This window comes from Chrysemys picta, chromosome 16, assembly GCF_011386835.1.
Source record: "Chrysemys picta bellii isolate R12L10 chromosome 16, ASM1138683v2, whole genome shotgun sequence".
In the NCBI taxonomy this organism is placed as follows: domain Eukaryota; kingdom Metazoa; phylum Chordata; order Testudines; family Emydidae; genus Chrysemys; species Chrysemys picta.
In genome coordinates, this window is record NC_088806.1 from 6,519,106 (window position 1) to 6,531,636 (window position 12,531).

Here is a 12,531-nt window from a genome sequence, read left to right on the forward strand (position 1 = left end):
TCAGGGTGATTAAAGTCTCCCATGAGAACCAGGGCCTGCGATCTAGCAACTTCTGCTAGTTGCCAGAAGAAAGCCTCGTCCACCTCATCCCCCTGGTCTGGTGGTCTATAGCAGACTCCAACCACGACATCACCCTTGTTGCTCCCACTTCTCAACTTTATCCAGAGACTCTCAGGTTTTTCTGCAGTATCATACCGGAGCTCTGAGCAGTCATACTCCTCTCTTACATACAACGCAACTCCCCCACCTTTTCTGCCCTGCCTGTCCTTCCTGAACAGTTTATATCCATCCATGACAGTACTCCAGTCATGTGAGTTATCCCACCAAGTCTCTGTTATTCCAATCACATCATAGTTCCCTGACTGTGCCAGGACTTCCAGTTCTCCCTGCTTGTTTCCCAGGCTTCTTGCATTTGTGTATAGGCACTTAAGATAACTCAATGATCGTCCCTCTTTCTCAGCATGAGACAGGAGTCCTCCCCTCTTGCGCTCTCCTGCTTGCGCTTCCTCCCAGGATCCCATTTCCCCACTTACCTCAGGGCTTTGGTCTCCTTCCCCCGGTGAACCTAGTTTAAAGCCCTCCTCACTAGGTTAGCCAGCCTGCTGGCGAAGATGCTCTTCCCTCTCTTCGTTAGGTGGAGCCCGTCTCTGCCTAGCACTCCTTCTTCTTGGAACACCATCCCGTGGTCGAAGAATCCAAAGCCTTCTCTCCGACACCACCTGCGTAGCCATTCGTTGACTTCCACGATTCGACGGTCTCTACCCCGGCCTTTTCCTTGCACAGGGAGGATGGACGAGAACACCACTTGCGCCTCAAACTCCTTTATCCTTCTTCCCAGAGCCACGTAGTCTGCAGTGATCCGCTCAAGGTCATTCTTGGCAGTATCATTGGTGCCCACGTGGAGAAGCAGGAAGGGGTAGCGATCCGAGGGCTTAATGAGTCTCGGCAGTCTCTCCGTCACATCGTGTATCCTAGCTCCTGGCAAGCAGCAGACCTCTCGGTTTTCCCGGTCAGGGTGGCAGATAGATGACTCAGTCCCCCTGAGGAGGGAGTCCCCGACCACCACCACCCTCCTCCTCCTCTTGGGAGTGGTGGTCATGGAACCCCCATCCCTAGGACAGTGCATCTTTTGCCTTCCAATCGGTGGAGTCTCCTTCTGCTCCCTTCCCTCAGATGGGCCATCTATTCCACTCTCCGCATTAGCACCTGTAGAGAGAACATGGAAACGATTGCTCACCTGTATCTCCATTGCTGGTGCATGGACGCTCCTCTTTCTTCTTCTGGAGGTCACATGCTGCCAAACCTCCTCACAATCCTTCTGTCCCTGCTGCGCCTGCTCTGAATCTTCAGAACATTGTGGCCGTAGAAGCATCTCCTGACGTCTGTCCAGGAAATCTTCATTTTCCCTTATGCAACGCAGAGTCGATCCTCCAATCAGACAAGCTGAAAATTGTTCCACTTTGCTGCAGTTCTGTAACCATATGGGAACCAAACCTGTCTGTGTTCTGTGCACATCTAAAATTCCTGCTGAATGACCTGCCATGGGAGCAAGTTACCAGTGACCCAGGCCTAGGCCGGAAGGAGGGTGTAAGTGGGGATGGGGAGAGCCCAGGGCTGGGGCAGCAGGGGGTGTGGGTGGAGGGGACAGAGCCCAGGGCTGGGGTGGTAGGGGTGTGGGTCGCGGGGAGAACCCAGGGCTGGGGCAGCAGGAGGGTGCGGGGGGGAGCCCAGGGCTGGGGTGGGGGCAGCAAAAATTTTTTTTGCTTGAGGCATTGTGTTTCGTGTCATCAATGTCCTGCCCTGGTTAGCCTGCATGTTGAGGGAAGGAATAGATCATTATTTCAGAGATTACCAGCTACTTAAAAAATCTGAGCATAGAAACTTTAGGATCTTAATTTAATTTAATAAATCTAAATAAATTAAAATGTAATAAATAAAAATGAAAGAACAAATTAAATTAATAAATACATTAATATATAAACTAATTAATAATGTAATAACTTTAAATTTAATAAATTTAAATAAATGTAATTTAATTTAATTTAATTGCCACACAATTGTGCTCATAAATTAAAGTGAAACAACATTTTTTGGATATTTTTGCAGAAAAGTTCTGTTCCATGACCTGGAATTGAATGTGGGTTAAAGAGGCACTGTCACCAAGGCACTAGCTCTTCTAGGCTGTCTCAGGCTACTTTCTGTCTGAATTGGAAAACTGGCACAGTTTCCATTCTCCTGTGGGAACAAGAACAAAGCATGAAGGACCCCCTGTGCTCAATGTCACAAACTGAACCCAATCAAAGGCATTGAAAAAAATTGAATTATGCATCCGATTCCTCCATCAGGATGACAAGAGAAACACAAACAAATTTCAAGAGGAACAACCCTCCTCAGCTTTCATTTATCCCATCGCAATCCTCTCACCTGCTTTTTCTGCCTTCCTAGAGGCTCTTCCAGGAAAAAACAACAACTCATTGAGCTGATAGTATTTCAGAGAGAAGGGTTTTGATACAGCCTCATAGGATGTTGGCACACTATAACAGCGCTCTTGGTTTTAGTTGCTTCCTATCTTTGCTCCTATGTAGTCAATTCTGTGCCCTCAGGAAGCAGCCAAACCAGGGTAGATAGGGCACCCAACTTGGGACTCAAGCCCAAACCATGAGACTAAGAGTCTTACATTCCATATTATCAATGTTTACTATACTGCTCCCTTCTTCCTCCACCTGTATGTTTAACACCCAAATCTGCATACCCTCAAGCAATGCCAACTTTCTCCTAGGGAATAAACTGGAATTTACCCAACTGGGGGCCCTCAATACACAGCTTCCAAAGGTATTTGAATTCCTTCCAACTTCTCTTGCCACTACTCTAACAGAAATCCGTAGCAAGCGCTCTTCTCATGTTAAAAGAGAGATTGAAATGAAGCCATTTCTCCAGGTAGAATAAAAAGATTGTTTCACGAGTGGGATATTAAGCAAGGTTTATCAATGGAGACCAGAACAGCCAATTGAGAGAAAGATAGTACCTTGACTCTACAATTTTAGAGCACTCAACCATCCTGACACCATGGAAACAACTGATCTATCAACCCTAGTTTTCTTAAATGTTTTATGAGCTGCTTAGGGAGGCCCAGGTGGCACATCTCTTTCAACACCTATAGGCCTTCTTCAGCACAGCTGGTTTTTGGACACAATCACCCTCACCTAAAGTTACAGGTTTCCTAGAGCCCTGTGACTTCTGAAGTGTGGTAGTCTCCCTGCTCACTTATTAGGGGAATACAAGATGTGCCTAGCACAAACATCCTCTGCTTTCTCTAAATTTCATGATCCTGTAGGTGGGATCAGCAGCCTGGGCTCAATTCTTGCTCAGAGAAAGTAACTTTACAATAAAAAATCTTAGTTCCTTCCTCACTTGCAATTCAAACAAAAGTGTGATTTTTTTCCTGACTCCCCCTTCTTCTAAATAATGCTGGGAAGGGCTTTGAAGACAATATGAAAATCAAAGCTTCCCACTGACGAATAGCAAAATGTGGGCATGTTTCCACTGTGCACCTCAAAGTCTTGGCTGCATGCCCTTTTACACAAATAGACATGTGCAAATTATTCCCCCCCCCTTTGATAGCAAGTCTAACCAATATTATCATAATGATAATAGACATTAAGATTGACCCAAGATGAAAAACTGGGCAAAAATGTAGGTGCCTAACTGGGAGCTGAGTTCTTCTGAAAATCTGGCTCTAGTGGTGGGTGTGAGATCTGAAAATTCTGGCCAATTATGTGCCTGGAACCTCTAAGAATCATCTCAACTTTTAGCCTTTGAAAGGACCTGATGAAAAAGCTTTCCTTCTGTTCAACTCAGTAGAGATTTTGTCCTTGATTTAAAATTGCCATGTTTCACATTGATCTCAGGTTTAGGTTTCAACACAATTTATTTTATTTTTATATGCAATGCAAAATAAATACTCCTCTGTTGACATTTGAACAGAGGGCTATACATAGATCTGCCACTAAACCACATTGCCTTTCACCTTGAGCAAGATGGCAACCAGCGGTATACAGGTGGAAGGCTATGAAATACGGTTCATCCTCAGAACCCTTCAGCAGCTAGACTTCAGGAATGGAAGAGGCTAATGATCCTTCTCTCCAGATGGTTAATTCTGAAGACTAGCCTATAGACCTGGGTGAACATTTTTTCGATGAATATTTTATTTTCTGAAATAGTTTGGTGGCCAAAAATGATTTTTTTTTCAGTTTTGTTTCAACAAGAACTCTGAAAAAAAATCATCTTGGAGCAACCTGAACTATTAATTATTATTATTATATAGGTTAGGCTACCTAGCAAGCAAAGAAATAAATGATTTGACCAGCTCTACTTGTATGAAAGGTCCACAATGGGAACATATCTATGCTCTGTTCTGAGGCTGTTTGGTTTTCACATGGTCTCCAAAACCCATCTGAGCATGATGAAGTATCAGTTGAGGAGACAACAAGTGAAGACGTGTTGAAAAGCTTCTTTCCCTGACTGGAAATCAAATCCGGGTTGTGGTGGTGAAAGTAATGAATAGACTAGACCACCAGAGAGGTAACAGTGGGTGTTTTTTATCACCTGTACTATGCTTTCTCTGTCTCCTCTATCTAATTTTAGAACCTGGTCCTTTCTCCATTGCCCTGAGGGGACAAGAATGGAGGGTGAAGGATCCCCTGTGCTCAGAATCACAAACTGAGCCCAACCGAAGGCTTTGACACAAACTCAAATGATGCCTCAGCTTCCTCCACAAGGATCACAAGAGTAACACAAACAAACCCCAAGAAGAACAATCCTCTTCTGCTTTCATTTAGGTCCATCACAACCTTCTCTACTTCTTCTTCCTCCTACCTAGGGGCTCTACCAGGAAAACACATGGAGCCAATACTAACTCTTTCCTAGAAGCCCAGGGAGGAGTTTTGATACCACCTCACATGAGCTGACAGGAGTTAGATTCCATGTAACGGGGCCCTTAGCTTTGCCTGCTCCCTAGCCTTGCTCTCTTGAGGCTCTTAGGCAGGAAATGTTTCTTCCTGTCTCTGAGCTTTAGTAGAGTAGGAAGAGAGGTCAAATTGACATTTCCATCATCCTCTGAGAGTGAGAGAGAATTTTCTCCTCTTCTATTCTAGCCTAGCTAAGAGAGGGAAAAATAACCCTTCGGGAGCTGACTGTCCCCCTTCAGTAATCTTTAGCTTCTCTACTTCTTCTTACATTGGCTCCAGCTCTGTATTGGGCATATAAGTACTTCCGTGTCATATCCTTCCCAGACCTCTTTATTGTCATGGAGATTGTTTCAGGCTGCAGACAGAGTCAACTCTCTGCCTATCGACTGGATCACATGGTATTCATTTCTTATATATTTCTCTAACTCCTTGTTACTGCATTTGTGATGATTTATAAAAACCAGCCTGAGAGTAAAACAAGATGGCAATAAAAATAAATATTCCTTGCTAAAAATACCAATGGAACAGTAAGGAAATTTGTAGCTCAGAGCTTGCGTTAACATTGTTTGAAGACATGCAAGATGATGAGTGTTCAAAAATATTATGGGGAAAACGTTATTTAAAAAGCGGAATGTGATGTTGTATGTTAAAAGAATGGGTTAGAGAGTTCCAATTATTATATTCTGATTCCTCACACCCCAGCCTTGCCTAGCCAGGAAAGTAGTGGAAATGTGATCATCAGTCAATAGATTTCTCTGACATGAAAAGGATACACGAGGCTGTTTGTAGCTAGCTCAGCATAAAGAAAAGGGACGGGGAAACTGCTGGCTGGTAGCTAAATACGCAGAACAAAGGGTTGGGATTCTTCTACACTCAGATTTGTTATGTAGCTGGCAGTCTCCCAAATGATGGTCTATTCCTTCCCTCAAAATGCAGGCTAACCCTCTCCTTTTGAGCTTAAAGTTCCATGAAAGGAAAAAAATAACAAGGAAGAAAGCATAGAAGCTATGGATGTAGTTGAGAAAGGACTTGGAGTGATAAAAGACCAAAGGCAACAATGTTTCTGCCTGGTTTCGAACCAGGGACCTTTTGTGTGTTAGGCAAATGTGATAACCACTACACTACAGAAACCAACTTCTAGCATCTTTGGGCCCTTTTCAAAGACTCTCTCAGGAGCCGCTACACTAGCTGATTCCCTTTGAAGAACAGGGAAGCAAAGGGCACCAAGAACTTATGTTTTTCAGATGGTTCAAGAAAACGGAGTAGCATTGTCCCCCTCTGGTAGCCCCTGTTCAATTCCAGGTCAGAAAGCAAAACTCTTCTGCAAAAATATATAAAAAAATGTTGTGTTTCACTTTTCTTCATAAGTACAGTTGTGTGGCAATTAAATGATGACCCTAAAGTTTCATAAAAGCAAAGAAACTAAACAAAAAAGGGTGGGAAATATGGATGTATTTGAGAAAATGGCTTAGAATGAAGGAAGACAAAAATTGATTGTTAGAGAGTAAAGGCAGTGTTTTCCCCTGGTTTGGAACTTCTCTCACAACTACTGTAATAGGAAAGCTAAGCAAATGGTTTTCTATTGTTCCAAAGGAGATTGAAGTGAGGCCATTTCCTCCAGATAGAAGAAAATGGTCATGTCAGGAGTGGGATTTGAAACCACGTCTCTATGCTGAGACCAGAGCACCCAAGAGATAGGAAAAAGGAGTTTTAAAATTGGTGCTTTAGACCAGTCCACCATCCTAATGCTACAAAAAGTTTAAGTTATCAACCCTAGTTTTCAATTAATATTTGATTAACTATTTAGGGAGGTCAAGATGGCACATCTCTTTCAACTCCTAGAGACCTTCTACAGCACAGCTGATCTTTAGACACACTCACCTGGACCTAAAGTTACACATTTCTTGGAGCTCCATGATTTCTGAAGTGGTGTAATCTCCCTGCTCACCTTTTAAGTGAACAAAAGATGGTTGCTAGCATTCTGAGAAAGTAATGGTGAACCTCAAAATCCTGCCCTGTGGGTCAGATAGTTAAGCAACCAGCACCCACAATCTGTACCATGATAGCATCCTGTCTGACAAAAACTCACTTATCAATAGCTGGGGTGTGAAATCCTCATTTCTTGTTCCCTCACTGTAGTCCCCACTTCCCTATTGTTTGTCATTATAATCTCTGTCTGGTTTTGTGATTGTTTCTGTCTGCTGTATAATTAATTTGTTGGGTGTAAACCAATTAAGGTGGCAGGCTATAATTGGGGGGAGGGATAGTTCAGTGGTTTGAGCATTGGCCTACTAAACCCAGAGTTATGAGTTCACTCCTTGAGGGGGACACTTAGGGATCTGGGGCAAAATCAGTACTTGGTCATGCTAGTGAAGGCAGGGGGCTGGACTCAATGACCTTTCAAGGTCTCTTCCAGATCTAGGAGATAGGATATCTCCATATATTATATTATTAGATAATCATGTTACAATATATTATGATTGGTTAGTTAAATTTTAGTAAAATGATTGGTTAAGGTGTAGCTAAGCAGAACTCAAGTTTTACTATATAGTCTGCAGTCAATCAGGAAGTGTGACAGGGGAATTGGAATTATGTTTTGCTAAGGCCGGGAACAGGAACAGAGACACAGGCAAGGCTCTGTGGTGTCAGGCCTGGGAAGAGGGATACTGAGGAAGGAAATTGGAATCATTGCTTGCTGGAAGTTTACGCCAATAAACATCAAATTGTTTGCACCTTTGAACTTTGGGTACTGCTGCTCTCTGTTCATGCGAGAAGGACCAGGGTATGGAAGGGTGAAGAGATAAACCCTTTAACAAGTACAAGTACGTCTTTCAGGGTGTGAAAAATCCACACACCCCGAACCAGTATAGTTAAGCTGACCTAAACCCTGGTTAGATAGTGCTAAATGAAAAGAAAGATGGTTTTGTCAATGTAGCTATTAGAGGGATGGAAAACTCCTCCACTTACTGTAGCAACTGTCTACTCCAAACTGCTATAGCAGTGTTACAACAGCATTTTAAGTGTAGCTAGCCGAAGCATGAGACCAGATGTGGCTCCAGTTTTGCAGTGGGGAAGCTCAGGCACTAAGATGACAGCAATGACAATACACCAATGCCTCTAGAGTTGGCAGGATTCAAACCTGTGTTCGGAGACCCCGATGGATTTCCTAGGTCAGTACCTTAACCACTCAGCCACAGCTACTTCATACACACATGCTTCACTACACAACAATTCTGTTCTCACTGAATTGTCACTTCAAATTGTTTGCTCAGACCCGCTCCCCCAGCACACTCATAGCTGTGCATTAGTGTATGTGTGTACATGGCTGAACAGCAAGAATTCCTGCCCATTTCCCTTCCAGCTGGAGCATGATTAGAGTGTGTTTGTGGTTAATGACATTGCTATAGATTGTTGTTCACGCCCCACTTTGACAATGCAGACAGTCCCTTTCCAATTCAAATCTCTAGCATATCATTCCAATAGCAGGAGTCAGGATTTCTCTGGGGCACTGAAATTTTTCAGGGGGTTGGTGCATGAACTCAGCCTTGCATTCCATCCTTGATGTTTCATGGACTATAACAGCAGCATAAAGAAAGAGCCGTGCCAATTTCTCACTGTCAGAGGTGAAGGTGGCCACGTCCCCTCTGTCTGACCATTGCCATTGCAGGAGAGAAGGTTTCAATAGAATTGAATGCCCTGGCTCAGACAAGAGACACAGGGAGGTTTTGCTATTCATGGATCTGTGCAAATGAAGTTGTGTCTGTGTGTGAAATTGAGGAGGGAAATGAAACGTCCACATGGTGGCCCAGTGCCTTAACGAATGTGGGTGAAGGACTCGGGCTGAGAAATGATTTTACAGGAGTTTGTATCAATTTATTGCCCTGATTAAAAGCTATGGCTAAAAGGCAGCCACTGTTGTTACTACTTGAATCTGCTTGGGGACACCCGAGTGGGTGTCAAGTCCATTGCCTTAACCAGGGCCAGTCAATTATTTTATCAAGATCCAAATTTCTTGCTCAAGGTATAGTCAATGTCTAGACTCCAGAGCAAATAATACACTGATAATAATAAGAATATAGAAAGATTCTGCAGTCACTATGGGCATAACTATGATGATTGTTTCGTGTTTCGCTCTTTATATCTGGCACCACCATCTTGCCCTTTAGTCTTGTAGATTATCAAGGGTAAAACTAAACATCTCTTCAGCTACAAGGGACTGTTTGTGTTCATTCCTGTTAGCTACACAGGGATTTGATGTAGCTGCTGTCAATCCTCCGGCTCTGCCGGGATAAGTAACATTTCAGGCTGTCACTGAACTGATGAAGGGAGATAATTTTTTGACAGGTTACGCCTCCTCTTAAAGGTGTTTGTCTGGCTGGCAGCCCTGGTTCCCTGGTCTCTACTGAGGGAAGAAAGCTTCTGTGCAAAATACCAAAACTTTTAACAGAGAGGAGGGAAAGACGATGGCCACATGATGGGGCCAGTATGTACCACAACATGGTTCTTTTATGTGGGATGACTCTGAACACTGACTGATCTCCACTCCCTTGGATTTGAAGAGATGTTTAGATTTGCACTTGGGAACCTATAAGGCTGAAGCAATTTTATGGATGGTGACACTACGATTGAAGGGTTATTTAATGCTGTAAAAATTGTTAAAAACACTTAGCTTAAACTTGAACTGCCTGTTATTAAAGGTTTGTTTCCCCACATCAGTTCCATAAGTTATAAGCTGGGGACGCATCGGTTGGAAGTAACGGAGGAGGAGAAAGACCTCGGAGTCCTGGTAGACCGCAGGATGACTATGAGTCGGCAATGTGACGTAGCAGTGAAAAAAGCCAATGCCGTCTTGGGATGCATTAGGCGAGGTATATCTAGTAGGGATAAGGAGGTGCTGCTTCCATTGTACAAGGCACTGGTGAGACCACATTTGGAGTACTGTGTGCACTTCTGGTCTCCCATGTTTAAAAAGGATGAACTCAAACTGGAACGGGTACAGAGAAGGGCCACTAGGATGATCAGAGGAATGGAAAACCTGTCGTATGAAAGGAGAATCAAAGAGGTCGGTTTATTTAGCCTAACCAAAAGAAGGCTGAGGGGGGATATGATTGTTCTCTTTGTAACCCTTCTGCCCATCTAAGTTGGCAGCAACAAGGGCCGGGTTCTGTATCTAGGGGTTCCGTTTCAATAACGCAATGCAAAACCGGCTCGAGCCCCCACCCAGTGACCTGGGACAATTACACACCACCCCCTGGGCGCCTCTAGGAGGCAATACTTCCCCTCTCGCAAGCACGGAGTCTGAGTGTAACAGAAAATGTTTAATAACATGAGGTAAACGACATCAGCATTAAATTGGAAAAACAACACAAACAGGCTTCATGAGCAAAAAAACCCACCCCAGCAAATTGGGCTGTGTCCTTTCCCTTAGGTTCTTGAAACCAGCAACCTAAGAATCACCAAAGTCCCAAAAGTCCAACAACCCCAAAGTCTCTTGGGTCCAGCAACCCAAGGATCACCAAAGTCCCAAAAGTCCAACAACCCCCCAAAGTCTCTGTCCCTGGTCAGTGCAGCCCCAGAGTTCAAGCGGGGGGGGGGGGGAGGCACGCAGGGTGTTAAGGGGCACCTTACGTGATCCGAGGCCGACTGGCTGTCTCTCCGTGGGGTTCCGCCGCAGCCTTCTCCACGAGCCGCTCCACTCCACTCCACCAGCTGTCCCGTGAGCCGCTCCCGCCGTCCACAAACTGCTCTGGCAGCTGCTCCGCTCTGCTCACCGACCTGGGAGTCGCTCAGCTCCGCTCCAACCGTCCCCATGATGCTCCACTCTGCTAGCTGCTCCGCCAGCCGCTTAGCAATATAGCTTCAGGCTCCCCCACTAGTTAACACAGTCTCAGTGATCTCAGCTCTTAATAACTTTAGCTCTTTTGTGATTTCCGCTCTTAGCAATTTCAGCTCATAGTAGGGGAACCCCAGTGCTAGTGCACCATTGGCCCAAAGTCAATTCAGCTCAGCAGTCTGTAACTAGACTCCTAATGGAATCAAAGTTAGCTCTGATATTCAACAGTGGAGAGAGAAGATTTAAAAGAAATAAACGATACAGAAAATTTGAAGCGTAAGTTATTGGTCATTGGGGGTAACATGCAGAGTAAGGGGGTATGTTGGTGTTTTGGGGCTGGGCAGCACACATAGTATATACATACTGCAATGTCCCCAATGAGGGGTGGGTAACCGGTGGGCGGGATCAGGAGACAGTCGATAAACGGTGAGGGTCTATCACCCATACGGGAGGTAGAGACAGTCATGGGTATAAGTAAGCGGGCTGGGTAATGGGGATGGGGTGACCCTCACGTGGCGGAATTCAGCTAGGTTTGGTGGGTTTAGGGCTCAGGGGATAGGGTCCAGCAGGGGGTGTGTGTGGGTGCACGGGGTCTCCCCGGCTCACTCTTGGTATTGGCGGTGGCCGGTGATGTGCTCGATGTAAATGTCCCGGGACCAACGGATAGTGTCCGAGACCATGAGGCGTCTCATGAGCCGCGCGTAATGACGGCCCACCCCACAGGTCCTCAGCACACGTTCGTTACACGGGTCCCAGGCACCCAGGGCCCCAACGAGCAGAGCGTCGACGTGCACCTCGTAGCCCTTAGTCCGCAGGGTGTCAGCCAGGGGGGCGTATTTTTCGATCTTGCGGGCTCGGGCTTCGCGGAAGGCCAGGGTCCTGTTCTCGAACGGAATCGTTACGTCGATCAGGATGATCTTTTTCCCCACCTCGTCCGTGACGACGATGTCCGGGCGCAGCGGGCTGTCGGTGCCGGGGACGGCGCGGTTGATGGTGATCTCTCCCAGACGCGGGTTGATGGCCTTCACCAGACGGTCTTGGACGGCGTTGTGGCGTAGCTGCCAGGCTCTGGCGTGGGGCTTGCAGCAGCATAGGACGTGGGGCAGGGTTTCGTTGACGTACCCGCACTTCCTGCAGCGTTTGTCCCGGTTCCCGTGGCGGATGGCACCGTTGAGCGGGACGCAATTCAGCCGGGCGCGGTGAATGAACCGCCAGTCGGCGAACCGGGTGAAGCTGCCTGTGGGGAGGAAGTGGTTGCTGGAGTCCCACTTGCTGGTTACTTCGAAGACTTTACCCTGGTCCGGCTTTTTCTTCAGGGTGTCCACGTAGAGCGCGTGGACGGCGGCCTTCAGTGATCTCTCCAGCACGCCTCTGACTCCGGGGGTGACGATGATGTTGTCCTCCGTTCCGATCCGCGGTATCAGGACTCCCAGCTCCTGCCGTTCCTCGTTCCATTCCCAGCGGCAGCCCAGGCGCTTTCCCAGCCGGCGCGTGGCAATGCGGGCGCGGGTCCAGAGCGAGGCGAAGTCTCCTCTGTCCCGGGCGAAGTCGCCATCCAGGGAGCCGCTCATGAAGGTGGCCACATCTTGGTCGGAGGGAGGTCTGCCAATTCGTTTCTCAGTGGCGGCGTGGAGGGCGGCCGTTGCAACGTTCTTCACTTTGGCGTCCGGGCACGTCAGGAGGCGGAAGGCGTGCGTGAGGACCGCAACGTCACGGAGGTCTCCCATGCGG

At 46.4% G+C, this 12,531-nt stretch overlaps 1 protein-coding gene and 1 non-coding gene across 2 annotated transcripts in view; both read right to left on the reverse strand.

Annotated features, from left to right (window-relative positions):
- The window catches only part of LOC101944793 (zinc finger protein 3-like), a 439,596-nt gene that overhangs the window by 402,168 nt on the left and 24,897 nt on the right, over positions 1-12,531 (reverse strand). The window lies entirely within an intron of this gene.
- On the reverse strand, positions 6,026-6,098 carry TRNAV-AAC (transfer RNA valine (anticodon AAC)). Its single transcript has one exon. It is a non-coding gene; the product is annotated as a tRNA-Val (tRNA).